Genomic DNA, 13,951 nt, shown 5'->3' on the forward strand with positions numbered 1-13,951 from the left:
TATTCCTCTCACTTTAACTCTGTTAAACATTTGGTTCCATTCAGAACCCCGAACTGAAGTCCCCGGCCAAAGTTCTCGGCTAATCATCTGTGACATATGCTTGATTATTTTTCCCATTGAATTAATTATCTATTGTTACATAACATATTGCCCCAAACTTAGCAACTTAAAACAACAAACATTTGCATTTCTCATAATCTTTGTGGGTCAGGAATCCAGGTGTGGCTGAGCTGAGTTTCCCTGGCTCAAGGTTTCTCATGAAGCTGTGGTCAAGTTGTCAGCCAGGGCTGTGGTCTCATCTAAAGCTTAACTGGAGGAGAAACCCCTTCCAAGTTCTTTCATGTGGTTGTTTTCAGCTTCAGTTCCTTGCAGCCTGTTGGACTGAGGGCCTCAGTTTCTTGCTGACTATTGGCTGGAACCCTCCCTCAATTCTTTGCCATACGGGCCTCTCCACTGGGCAGCTCGCAACATGGAAGCTGGCTTTCCTCAGAGCAAGTGAGTGAGACAGTAAGAAAGAATGCCCAAGATGGAAGCCACAGTCTTTTTGTAACCTAATCTTGGAAGTGACATCCCATCACCTCTGCTGCATTCTATTTTCCAGAAGCAAGTCACTTAATCTAGCCCACTCAAGGAGGGGGATTCACATAAGGGCACCAATATCAGGAGGTGGAGGTCATTGGAGGCCATGTTAGAAGCTGCGTACCATACCCATTTAGCACAGAGTCATTACAACTGTGGAAGTTAGATATTCAAGCATTTGCAATCTAGTAGTCCCCAAATTCTCCATTTTTCAAGTCTCACCTTTTGCATTAATTTCCAAATAAGATGGCTCAAGTGGCCAAACCATATACCAAAAGAAGTATACCCTCACCTCTCACTGGCATTTCCTTACATTTCCAGGGGAGCTTTCATGTTGAGTCCACCCTGTATCCTACAACACCATTGCTGCAGGCTCCTGATCGGTTTCCTTTACTCTCTGTAGCTGCTACCTCTCAGAGTGGACTCTTTTCCTCTTCTTACTGGTGCCACTAACACATTCTTAGATGTCAGAACTTCTTTTCCATTTTCTTCTTACCTGGTGCCACTAACACCAGATTACTCCTAGATGTCAGAACTTCTGAACATTTGGAAATGATGAAAGATAGTCACAGTCAAGAAAGAAAACACCCTCAAATTTAATAGAAGATGGAATTATTCCTAAAAATGTATTAGCAATTCTCTACCATTAGAAATTTCTCACTGGGTGGGCCCCTCTGTCTGTACTAGCTTAACCTCCCGACACATTGTTGGGGCTTTTCTCCATCTCCAGGTCTGTCGTACCTCTCCTATTTCTCCCTATTCTCAGGAAAGTCAAACTTTCTCAGTTCTCTTTGGGACCTTCTTCCAGTTGTGTTAAATTCAGCCACTCATAATCCATCTGAGAAATTCTAATAATGTTGACTCTTGAATGGGAACAGTTTGGAGCCTCCATCTTCTGGGAAGGTCTCAGAAATTTTCCTTCTGTTCAAAGGACAAAGGTTCCTACATATTTAGGAATACTGAAAGAAGGCAGCCTTGGTAAAGACACAGAAGTTTCTCTATGCCTTCCCCACAGGGCAACAGATGCCTACTTGCCTAATATTTACACAGTAAAGTTGGGCCATTCAAATTCATTTCAATGTGAATTTTTATGTCCATCTAGAAAAAGAAGCATTTGGCAGCTTCTCTTTCTAGAACATTTTTAAAGTTCTGCTCTTTCAGGCCCCCTGTTACTAGAATATGATCTTATTTTAAAAAGAAGAAAAGGTATACACATAAAAATATGCAAAATATACCTAGACAAAAAACACAACCAACCATTAAGAGTAGTTATGTCTGAGGAGGGGAATTATTTTGAAGGGGTTCTGTAAAAAGGGGAGTAGAAGGACTAAGTACTGAGAGGGACCTTACATAGTACATACATCTGTAAATTTTTAAATAATCAAATGTGTCATTTTTGTCATATGTAAAATTTAAGAACAAAGCATCTTGGCATTAAAGAAAAGGAAAGGTTATCAACAAAGAACAAACGTCTGCTTCATAATACTCCTCAGCAATACTAAGTGGTTGCTCCAGAAAATACGGAAAAAAAATTGTTTATAATGTATGCATGTCTATGTCTCACTTCAGAAAATCAGGTAATGAATCAAAAATAAAGAATCAAAGAATGCAAAGTTCATGGTATAAAATAATTGAAAAAGGATATTAAAATCAATAAAAGAGAGAATTCATTAATTCAGTGAACAAATATTTACTGAATACCAACTAAATGCCAGGCATGCTTCTAGGCTCTTAAAATGCATCAATCACTAAATAAAACAAAAACATCTGCCCTATTAGAGCTTGCACTCTAGTCATATAGTATGTTAGAAGGTCCTTGTTTTGGTTTGCTACAGCAGCTGGAATGCAATATACCAGAAATGGGTTGGCTTTTACAAAGGCTATTTATTAACTTACAATTTACAGTTCTTCTGCTGTGAAAATGTTTAACCGAGGGCATGAACAGGATGACACCTAGGCTCTGAAGACAGGCTGCTGGCATCTGGGACACCTCTGTCACATGGAAAGGCACATGGTGACATCTGACATCTCTTGGTACTTCTCTGCTGGGTTTCGTTGCTTTCAACTTCTGGCTTCTCCATCTGTGTCTTCCTTCCTCTACTTGTGTGTCTTTTTCTGTGTGTTTTCTGAATTTCATCTCTTCTCTTCTGTATGTTTTATCCTTTTATAAAGGACTCCAGAAAAAGGATCAAGACTCACCCTGAATGACGAGGGTCACATCTCAATTGACATGACCTAATCAAAAGGTCCCACCCCCAATAGTTCTGCACCCACAGGAATGGATAAAAAGACCATGGCCTTTTCAGGCGTACATAACAGCATCAAACCACCACAGTCCTATTAATAAAACAGAAGAGGGATGCCTAGTAACGGGGATCTACAATACAGGGAAATGGGATGAAGAGGTTACAATTTTCACATCACCATTTTAAAGATGCATGTAAAAATCTTAAATAAACCAATGAAAACAATGGAGCAGCATATTAGAAGAATAATATTTCTGGAATATGCAGATTTTATTCTCAGAATACAAGACTCATTTATAATTAATAACATTAATATTGTCCATCAATAATAGGTTAGAAGAGAAAAGCAACATAATCACTCCCCATAAATGTCCTGAAAGCATCTGATAAAATTTAATATCCATTCCCAGGAAAAGATCTTGGAAAATAAGCATGGGAGGAAACTTTATTAACCTTAAAATGAATACCAAAATTTAGACATCACATTCTGAATGATAGACCACTGGAAATATTTCCTTTAAAATTCAGGGACAAAAAATTATTCATAGTATCTTCCTTATTATTTAGCATTATTTTGTAAATTCACAACACAATAAAAGAGCTACAGGGAAAAGCTGCAGGTAATTAAAATAAGGAGAAAACACTTTGCAAATTATTGATTTGTTTACCTAGAAGACCCAAGAAATTTTAATAAAAGTTATTTGAACTAACAAGAGAAGTCAGGAAAATCCCCAGATGCAAAAATAAATATAAAAAATTAATAGGAGTTTCTTTTGACTAGCAATAATCTAATAAAAATATGATAGTGAAACTATTTTATTCTTATGTCATCAAAAATAATTAAGCAAATTTACAAATAACCCTAATAAGAAATCTGTGAAAAACTATTTGGAGAATTGTGCATGATGTCTATGAAAAGAATTAAAAAAATATATGGAGACATACCATGTTCCTGAATGGGAATACTAAATATTATAAAGATAATTGTTTAATTCTTCTCAAATAATGTAAAGGCTTAATGTGATGCCAATAAAAAATTTCTAAAAGAACTCTTCTTATTTTTACTTGACAAAGTTTTAATACAGCTCATTTAAAAAGTATATAGTTTTGAACGTGAAAATTTTCCCCCCCAAAAAAGATAAGAAAGATAATGAAGAGGGATTTGTCTTACAAGATAATAAAACCTACAATAAACTTTCAGTTGTCAAGATGCTATGTATCTAGGGCAGGAAATAACAGCTTGACCAATGGAGCAATATAAATATTTTAGAAATCGATGCTCATATATGTGAGAATTTAATACAGAGTTAAATTTCCACCATAAATCAATATGTAAAGGGCGGAGGAGAATTCATAAATGATGCTGGAACAACTGGTTAGGAATTTGGGGAAAAATAAAGCTAGATCGAAATGGCTTAGTGATATGCTTAACATTAAGATACAACAAAACTAAACTTAAGTAAACTAATCTAAACTATAAGTGAACATTTTGTAGACCTCAGGAAAGGGAAATTTTTTCCAAGCGTGAAAAATATAGAAGAAACACAAAGAAAAAAACACAGATTTAATTACATAAAAATCTAAAACCTGTTTCTCATAAATTCCGTAAAATAAAATTAAAAGTTAAAAGAAACATGACAAACTGGGAACTTAATTATGGATAAAGGATAAATCTTCTTAAAATATTTTTAATTGCTGTCAAATCAAGAAAAACACACTATCTACCTCAATAGAAAATAATAAAGGACACCAGCAGGTAATTTACCAAAGAAGAAACATAAGGAGCTAAAAAAAAAAAAAGAAAAGAAAAAAGAAAACGTTTAATCTGTTCAGTCATGAAAGAAATGCAGGTTAAAATAACAAATAAACAACGTCTTCTTCATTCTAAAGTTGCCAAAATACTTAGAAAGCTGAAATTCTCAGTGTTAGTGAGAGTTACACTATCACTAGGTGTGCCCTGTCTGAAAAACAATTTTGGAAAAAATATACCAAAAGTATTAGTGAAATACTCATATCCTTTGACTTAACTTTACTTATTGGAATTTATGTGTTTGAAATAGCAGCTATTTGAAACAGTTTGGTTATCTAATAATAGGGCAGAATAGTTAAATTTTCATAGAATCATAATATATTTTTACAGAAATTGTAAATCATATTCTTAAATTCATTTAATAACAATGAAAAAATGTTTGCATGCAGTGTAATGCTAAGTGAAAAATTAGAATGCAAAATTTACATAATGTGATCATAAGTTTCCGTGTAGCTATGTATATAAAATACACATACACACAAGCACCAACATGTGTACATAAAAATACCTAGAAGGAAATCATTAAAATCTAATTTTCTTTTTATGGGTAGATTATGAATGAGTTCTCTTTTATACTCTTTCTCTTTCTTTGTGTAATGTTGAAATTATCAGGAATCTGATATATTTATAGCAATTTTAAAAATGTTGAGAAGAAGGATAAGGGGATTCATCTAGAATCTAGGGGACACTTATTCATGTACTTATTCAACAAATATTTACCAAGCTTCCACAAGTGCAGGCACTGTTAGGTCCCTCTACAAAAAGGATGAAAAAACAGGTGTGATTCCTTCCCCCAACACCCTTAAAGCCCTTGTGCCTCTCAAGGTATGTATTTCTGGTTTTTAGCCTCTCCTTTTCTAGTATTATCTCAGTCAGAATAAATAAGGTTACATTTTTCCTATACTGAGCAAAAAAAAAAAAAAAAAAAAAAAAAAATATAGCTTGCTTTCCCACAAAGAAAACCTAGCAACCAATTCTCCTAACTTCCTATCCCTTTGCTCTAATAGGCAGCCTTCCCTGGAGCTAACGTTTTTCATGAAAGATGACTATGTCATCAGCAGCAGCCAAATTGCCAAATGATACCTTCCTTTCTCTCTGATGTGTTACCAACTCAGGAACTGAGTTTAGCAGAATTCTGTGCTGAGGTCCCGAAAAGAATGGATTGTTTCTTTTAAAGAAGCTTTAAGATAAGCTCTAGGATGAGCTACAGTAAGCCTTTTTCCTGAATTTTGCTCTTATTCCTATAATAATTGTTGTGCATGTGCGTGCACACATGACTGTGTAAGTGCTGTATACAATATGTGTGTATTATATTTCCCAAATGAAACTACAATTTCCAAAATATATATTTGTTAGGTGATTCCAAAATTAACCTTCACTATTGCTAATGCACTGCAATTAATGATTACCTGGGCATGAATTTTAAGACTTCTTTTCCTGCAGTGGGAAACAGTTTCTGTCAGATCATCATTCAGCATTAGAGAATCTCTTCTAAGTACCAGTAATGATCTAGCCACTGGGAATATTGAGATAATTGAAGCATAGTCTTTACCCTCAATCCCCTTTCAGAGGTATGTATTTGACAACCCTGCCAGCTAAGGACCATGTTCAGGGCAAGTGCAAAATGCTTTGAGAACCAAAGAAGAGAGCATCTAAAGAAGTCTCAACATATGTTGTTTTTACTAAGTTTGCAAAGTTGTGTAGAAGCTGGAATGGCAGATAAAATGTGAACAGGAATTCCAGGCAAAGTAGGAACCCTAAAAGAAAACTATAAGGTGTGTATCAGGATAATTCAAGCTCTGCTGCTGTAGAAAAACTGGAAAGGATGTGAGCTCTTTGTTTTTCTCATTGTCTTTCTCTCTCTTTAGCATTCTGATGTTACCAGGCAATGTTCTAAATCAATAAATAATAATAATTCAATAAATCTTCATGATAACACTATGAGGGATGAACTATTACCATCTCTGTATTACAGATAAGAAAAGTGAAGCACAGAGAAAGTAAGTAATTTGCTGGTTAGTGACAAACCAGAAATCAAACATAGGCCGATTGGGTCAAAGTCAATATGCAAACAAAGGGTTCATATTCAGAACATATAAAGAACGCGCAGAAATCATTAAAAAAAAAAAAAAAACAGAAAAACTGGTGACAGATTATACAATCATAGAGGGGATCTAAATGACCAATAAGATGGAAAAAAGCTACTCAACCTCATCTGAATTCTGGGAAATACAAAGTAAAGCAACAACACAATGCAATTTTTCTCTCATCAAATTGGCAAATATTTAAAACTTGGAAAATATCGATTATTGTGGCAAGGATTTGGGAAAATGGGATTTTCATACATTGCTGGCAGAAGTATAAATCGGTAAAACAATTTCAGAGAGCAATTTATAGCAGCTAGCAAAATTGAAACTATGCAAACCTATGATCCGGTAGTCCATTTCTAGACAGACTTACAAATTAGAAAAAATTCTCAAGTGCATACACCACAGAATACGTACAATAAAAATAATTAATCTATTCTTTGTGTTACTATAAACTTCACAATAACCTAAATGTCTATTATAAAGAGAAATAGATAAATAAATAAAAGTTGATGTATTTACAGTCATGCAATGAAATAAATACTCCAGCAAACAAAAATTTTGGACTAGATCTATATGGTTTACCTAGGTCTATAAGCAATTAACCACCATTAATTCTGGGTTGTGGAAGAATAGGTATTTGTCATATTATTTCTTTGTGTTTTTCCATATCATTAACATTTCTTGGAAAAACGCAAAGAAAAGGACTACCTCTCTTCCTATCTTTAGTGACAGCGTAAATCCTACAAGACACCCTAAGTGTCTCAGATCTCAATTGTATTTCCCACTTTTTCCCATTTCCCTGCCTTTATAGGGGCAGATAATTAAGTCATTGCAATTTCAAAAGGCTTTTGATTATTTGACCACTCCCACCCCCAGCTCTGAGATTATTGGCACCAGGTCTAAGGACATCTCTTCACAAAGCTGTTATTTTAGTTGTGCTATTTTACAATTTTAAGATGGACCAGCTTGAATCAAAGCTTATCATTTTTTACTGCAGGACCTTTATGAAGAGCACGAGAAGTAGCAAATATGCTTCACCACCCTTAAATTTTTCCACCAAGTCTCCCGAAATCCCAGCTTTACAGTAAGCACGTAAACTGACTCAAAGACCCAGTAGACAGCAGTTTACCCAGACGCTTCATGACTACTCAACAAAGCATGCCAATTTCTCAGCAAGGGGGCCACACTAACCCCACATCAGGGCTCTCTTCTTCTAGTTCTCTTCAAGGACAAGTCGGTCAGTTGTACACTCCAACTTCAGCACCACTTGTGGGTATTAATCAGATTCTTTAGATTGCAATATCGGACCCCCAAATTCAAACTAGCTTAAATAAAAAATGAAGCGGATGACTCAAGACCTGGAAGTTTTGAGGGTGAAATGTCTTCCTAGGTATAACTGGAATCTGGAACTAAAATTTAGTCAGATCTCCATCAATCTCCCTGCCCCTCTCTCTCTCTCCTCCACTGCTCCTCTCCTCTCCAAGCATTCTGAAGACCTGACTGAGGAATGGAGGGTGTCTTGAGTGGTTAATCCAACTGCTCTCAAGAAGCAAGAGGACTCTGAAGGCTATAGTTTCAGTATTTATCCTGTGCCTAGATGGTTAATAACTCACTTGTCCTAGAAGTTTTATTTGAACTCAGCCATAGCCATCACCATCCCACATTTCTGGGTGCAGCTTTAGCTCCAGTGTCCACTCACAGCTTTCCCCTCCTTGTCACCAGGGCTGCCTGCTTTAGCCTTATCCTGCTTAACCCACTCTCTATTCAAATGAAGTGTGAGTGCCTTTTATCTCATTCCCCAGGGGAAACATCTGCCCTCACTGACTGTGGGCATGCTGTGAAAAGAGATACAGTATTGCTCTACAGCCTGCTTCTTCTGTAGCTGATCACCATGCAAATGTCAGAGCAGCTGGTACTCATCAGTTTCACCCTCTGTGATTTCAATACCAATTAGAGCTGTGATCTCCTAATGGCCTCATTTCTAGCCACATTTTAAAGTATTAATAAGTATTGAGTAATGCGTTAATAATACCCTTGACATTTTTTCTGACGATCAGCTCCTGCATCTAGTCATCTTTAGACCTGTGGGAAGCTTTGCATCTGAGGTCATATCTTGTTAATAGCCCCTAAGCTGTCCTGTAAAGCAATCATTTCTTAGCAGGTCAATTTGCTTTCCTCTTCCAAAGCGGTAAGAAAAAGAAAAACCACCTTCAAACTGCTATTTGTCAGATCTGTTTTTCCTCTACTCCTGCTGCCCCCGCCCCACCCCCACTCCTTTTCGATATCCTATCACCAGAAAATAATTTACAGGGCTTGGTTGGCCATAGGGTATCTCCAAATAATTGGTCTTTCTATTAATTACTTCTTCTTTCTTTCTCTCCTGATGGACAACTTCTCTCTCTCCCTGGCCTTTTTAATCCAGAAGAAAAATGTACTAGTATCTCCTCTCGAAAAGAAAAACAGCTTTCCTCTGCCTTTCCCCTCTCCTTTAGCTGATACCTTTTATTACAAGTAGGCCTTTTCCAACTGCATTGATCTCTTAGGAAAAGGGTCATCCCAATGTGCAGACAAGTTGATAGGGGTTAGAACAGTGTCTCTCAAAGGGGTGGTGGGGTAAGGAAAAGAAGATACCAAGGGTGGACACAGGGAGGCAAAGCCATCTCTCCCTGTCTCTAATGCCTGATCCCGGTTGAAAACTGCTGCTTTAAAATTGCATTCCATTAACTTCTCATATTGTGGTCTTTTGATCAGTCCCCCAAATGATGAAATAGAATGGCTAGTTACACCCAAATCAGGGAGACAAAACATTATACATATACATACATACACAAACGTGTGTGCACCATGTTTGATTTGTTCTTGATACCTTAAATCTGGAGTTTTTTTCAAATGAAGCAGTTATACAACTTACCGAGATACATTTTGAGCTTTTAAATATATATATAATATCATAAATACTAACTTTCTAAGGTTGGATTCCCCAGAAGCACTCTGTGACCAAGATTTGAATGCTGGAGGTTTATACCCTTGGGTATAATACTTATAAAGGAGTAAGACAAGCTGGATTCTACCAGGAGAGAGGTTAAACTGTGATACAGTTGCAACTGAGGTTTAAACCAATTCCATGCGAGCACTGAAGTTAGGATTACCCTTTGGAGATGTCCCAAATTGAGGCCAGGGACCAGGTCTGGAAACATGCATCAACCACTCATTACATGCAGGCTGTCTCTGGAAATGGTGTGTAACCATCAGGGAGGACCATTTCTGGGAAGGGATTCAGACATGAGCTACCAGCAGTCACCCTTCTTGACAAGAATGAGTGCTTCACTTCTGGAAGGGGGATCCAAACAGTACAACACAGCATCCAGTACACTCACCCTTCCTCTGAGTAACACTCCTCTAGCCTATTCAGGTACCTAAGCCTTGCTATCCCTTCCTACGCATAGCCCTGGTGGGGTCCTTGCAACACTAAGGTGTTGTCCATATGCTTCAACCTGCTCTGTAATATCATCCTTCTTACAGGGAAAGGATTTATTTCATCCTTCCATCCCCTTTCCAGGAATTTATCTATACTCTCTTCCAACAGTAACTAACCAGTTTCTTTCACAGAGACTTCTTTCTTATTTCAGGGACTTCTCCCAGACCTTGTTCAAAAGCTGGAAAACCAAAGTCAAATTCAATTCTGAGGAAAGAGAATGGAACTCTTCCAATCCTTCCCTATCTTTGTCTATCTTTCCCTTTAATTAGAATTTCAGTAACTTCCTAATTGTTAAAGCCAAATGATGCTTTTTAGTCTCAACTTATTTAACACCTCTAGAAATATGGCTTTATTCTACTCTTTGAAACTCCCTTTCCTCCCTCCCATACTTTTTTTTACCTCACTTTCTCCTAATACTCTTTTTACCACTCTGGCTCTTATTTCTGAGAGTCTAGAAACCTCTCTTTTGTCTATCTCTAAAGCACTACTATGGAGTCTAAACCAGACTAATAACTCAAAAATTTTATTTAGTAGTATTCTTCCTTTATGCAGCAACCAAATGCAGTTGATATCTGTATCTATAAATCTGCTGACTCACACATCTTTATTGAATAATTCTGCCATGTAGATGGATGTATAGGTGTATATGTTGAACTTATCTGACATCAAATGTCATAGATAAATTAGATACAATATGTCCTCTTCTTCCCTCAACCCGATTCGACACACCCATCACCAAGCCATTCTAGGCCCTGCCTTCTTCTCATCCCATAAATAATAAATCACGACATCTGTTTATTCTACTTGCTAGGTAGCTATCAAATTCAGTGTTCTCCACATTGCTACTGACTCTAGCAGAAGCCTCGTAAATTCTCACCCAAACTTCTTTAATAGCTTGCTAATGGGTTTCCTCACTTCATTCTCCCCTCCTCCAATTCATTTTCCACACTGCTACCAGAATCATCTGCTTAAAACACACATCTAATCTTATTGCTCCCTTCCTTAAAAGCCTTCAACTTCCGATTGCCTCCTGGATAATGTTCAAACTCATCATCATGGCATTAAAAAACCTGATGATCTGGCCCTTGCCCAACTCTCTAGCCTTATCTCTTGCCACACTCCACTGTAGACATACCAGATGTTTTGTAATTGCAGAGCTTCTCACAGCCATTTGTATCCGAGTGTGTTTTCTCATACCACCATGTCTTGTTCCTGCTGATCTATTTGGAACATCTTTTCCCACATATGGAGACTGTTTTGCAGAAGCAAATTATGCTTTCAAAGCATTTCTCATCTGACTGCATTGTCCAAGGAGCAGAACTATAGGGGTGAAGGCCAGTTGGTATGTTTTACATAAGCATATGTTTGGAGGGATATGAATGGAGATTATCATCACTCCTAGGGAGAAAAGAAATGTTCCACCAAAATTCAAAATTGTGGTTAGGGAAAATAAAGTATAAAGGATATTTAGAATTCTGGTAGAAAGAAACCTAAGCTCGATTTGATACTGAGGTAACTCAACAAATGATGAAGGGAAAAACCACTGCCAAATTATTATCAATGGAAAACAGAGAGGGACTGAGTCAACACACCTGCAACTTTAGGTTCACGAAAAGGTGTTCACAGAATTATGGACTAAAGGACTACACATATCCACTGTCTGACATTAGTTGTTGAATGCAGGTAGAAGCTGGCCAGCTGGCAGCTCTCTTGGCTTCCCCAGATCCATGCTGTCTGATTATAGCCACCCAGCTTTCCTGCAAACAGAAAAAGTTATAAGCCAAAACTATCTATACCTGCCTGTGAAAACTGAAGGGGCCTGCTTGGATGTCATATTTCTGGCCCTCTCGCCTTTACATACCTCCAAAGAATTAAACATGCCCATTGGCTGAGATTCTCACAGCCATTTCTATCACCTGAGAGGGTCTTGTAATGATTTATTCCTTAGAACAGATCCACCTGTGGGGAAGACCTATGCATCCAGCTGCTTTGTAAGAGAGAGCCTGCCCACCTCTCCCCCACTATCTTTTAGGAAATAAATTCCACTGTTGCTTCACTAGGTCTATAGATGTCAGAACTACATAAGATTCAAAGGAATCCACCCCAGTGAAAATATTGTGCAGACCTTCAAGGTGGAAAACAATCATGGGACAAATAAAACAAACTAGCACTTTAAAATAAAGCATTAAACTGAGAAATTAGAGCAAATAGGCCAACATTTTTAAAAGTGTTAAGGCAGGAATTAGGAAAGGAGTTTTTAAAATTCTAAATCCTGTTCTCTGTTAGAAGGATATCACATTGATAAAACACAGCAGGCTTCCATAATGAAGAGCAATTTGAGAATGAGAAAATATTTTTCAATATAAAAACTATATTTGGTGAAATAAAAAAAATCAATAGATGCAATGAACAGAAGAATGTATGATATCAAAAACTGGATTAAAGAGTTCAATTTCTGAAACAAATAGTCTTCCCAGAATGCAGAACAAGAAGACAAAGAGCAAGACAGTATAGAAAAATCTTGGATGATAAATCCAGGAGCTCCAATATATGAATAATGGTGGGACTGAAAGCAGAGAAAAGAGCTGATGGAGGAGAAATAGCAATAAAAATTGAACTGGTAGAAAGTTTCATTTTGAAATTTTTCATCTGAAAAATCAAATACTAGGCAAAATTATTGAAAAATATATATATATATATATACACACACTTAGATGTATCCTGTTGACATTTTGGAATCAGAAGATAAAGCCAAGATCCTAAAAGTTTCCACATAGAAAAGAACAGTTACTTAAAAACAGAAAAAAAATGAGATTGACTGGCACCAGTATCCTCATTTATGACACTGGATTCACAGTGACAATGGAGCACTAACTCTGGATATTTGAGGAAAAGAGACTGTAATTCAACATTACCATATCCAACCAAATTGTGTTCATTTGTGAGGGCAAAGAATTCATACTTTCGGACACTCAAACACTCAGAAAGTATTGCATCCATATTTCCTCTCTGAAAAAAAAAATAAAACACTCATCAAAGCACTCTGACCAAATGAAAATTGCAGTAGCATAAATATCTCAAGTTGGTGAAATTTTAATATACAAGAAACAGTGGCAATCAATGAAACTAGTGGTAATTCAATCCAAATAACAGTTGATGATGTGGTCCTGAAATTAAGAAAGAATCTCTGAAATAGAAAGGAAATAATATAATAATTTACATCCATAATGTGGTGGTTAAGAATGCAGGTTCTGAAGCTTAACTGCTACTTCTATCACTTTCTAGCTATTATAATCAAGGACAAATTATTTAATCTTTTATGCCTTGGTTTTCTCTTCAGTATAATGAGATTAATACTAGCAACTACTTCACAGGGGAAAGTGTAAAAAAAGTAGTACATGTAGGGGAGCATAGCTGAGTGCTTAGCATACAGGAGGTGCTCAATAAACACTGCTAGTTATCATCAACATCATCATTTTTGTTATTATACATCATTGGAGAAGGCAGAAACAAAATTACTATATTACTAGATTATTCTTGACACTGTTAGAAAAAAAACAACAGTTCTAAATGCTTATTAAAATTAAAGAAACTGCTAGAAAATTTGAAATATGTTGTAGAATTTCAAAATCAATTGAGAAAAAGGGGAACAAAGACAACTTGATTAATCCAGCTAAGTAACCAAGGTGACAAATACAGGACAAAGAGCTTGTCTGGAGGGATGATTATGAATCCAGTTTTGTACACA

This window comes from Choloepus didactylus, chromosome 6, assembly GCF_015220235.1.
Source record: "Choloepus didactylus isolate mChoDid1 chromosome 6, mChoDid1.pri, whole genome shotgun sequence".
Classification (NCBI taxonomy): Eukaryota; Metazoa; Chordata; class Mammalia; order Pilosa; family Megalonychidae; genus Choloepus; species Choloepus didactylus.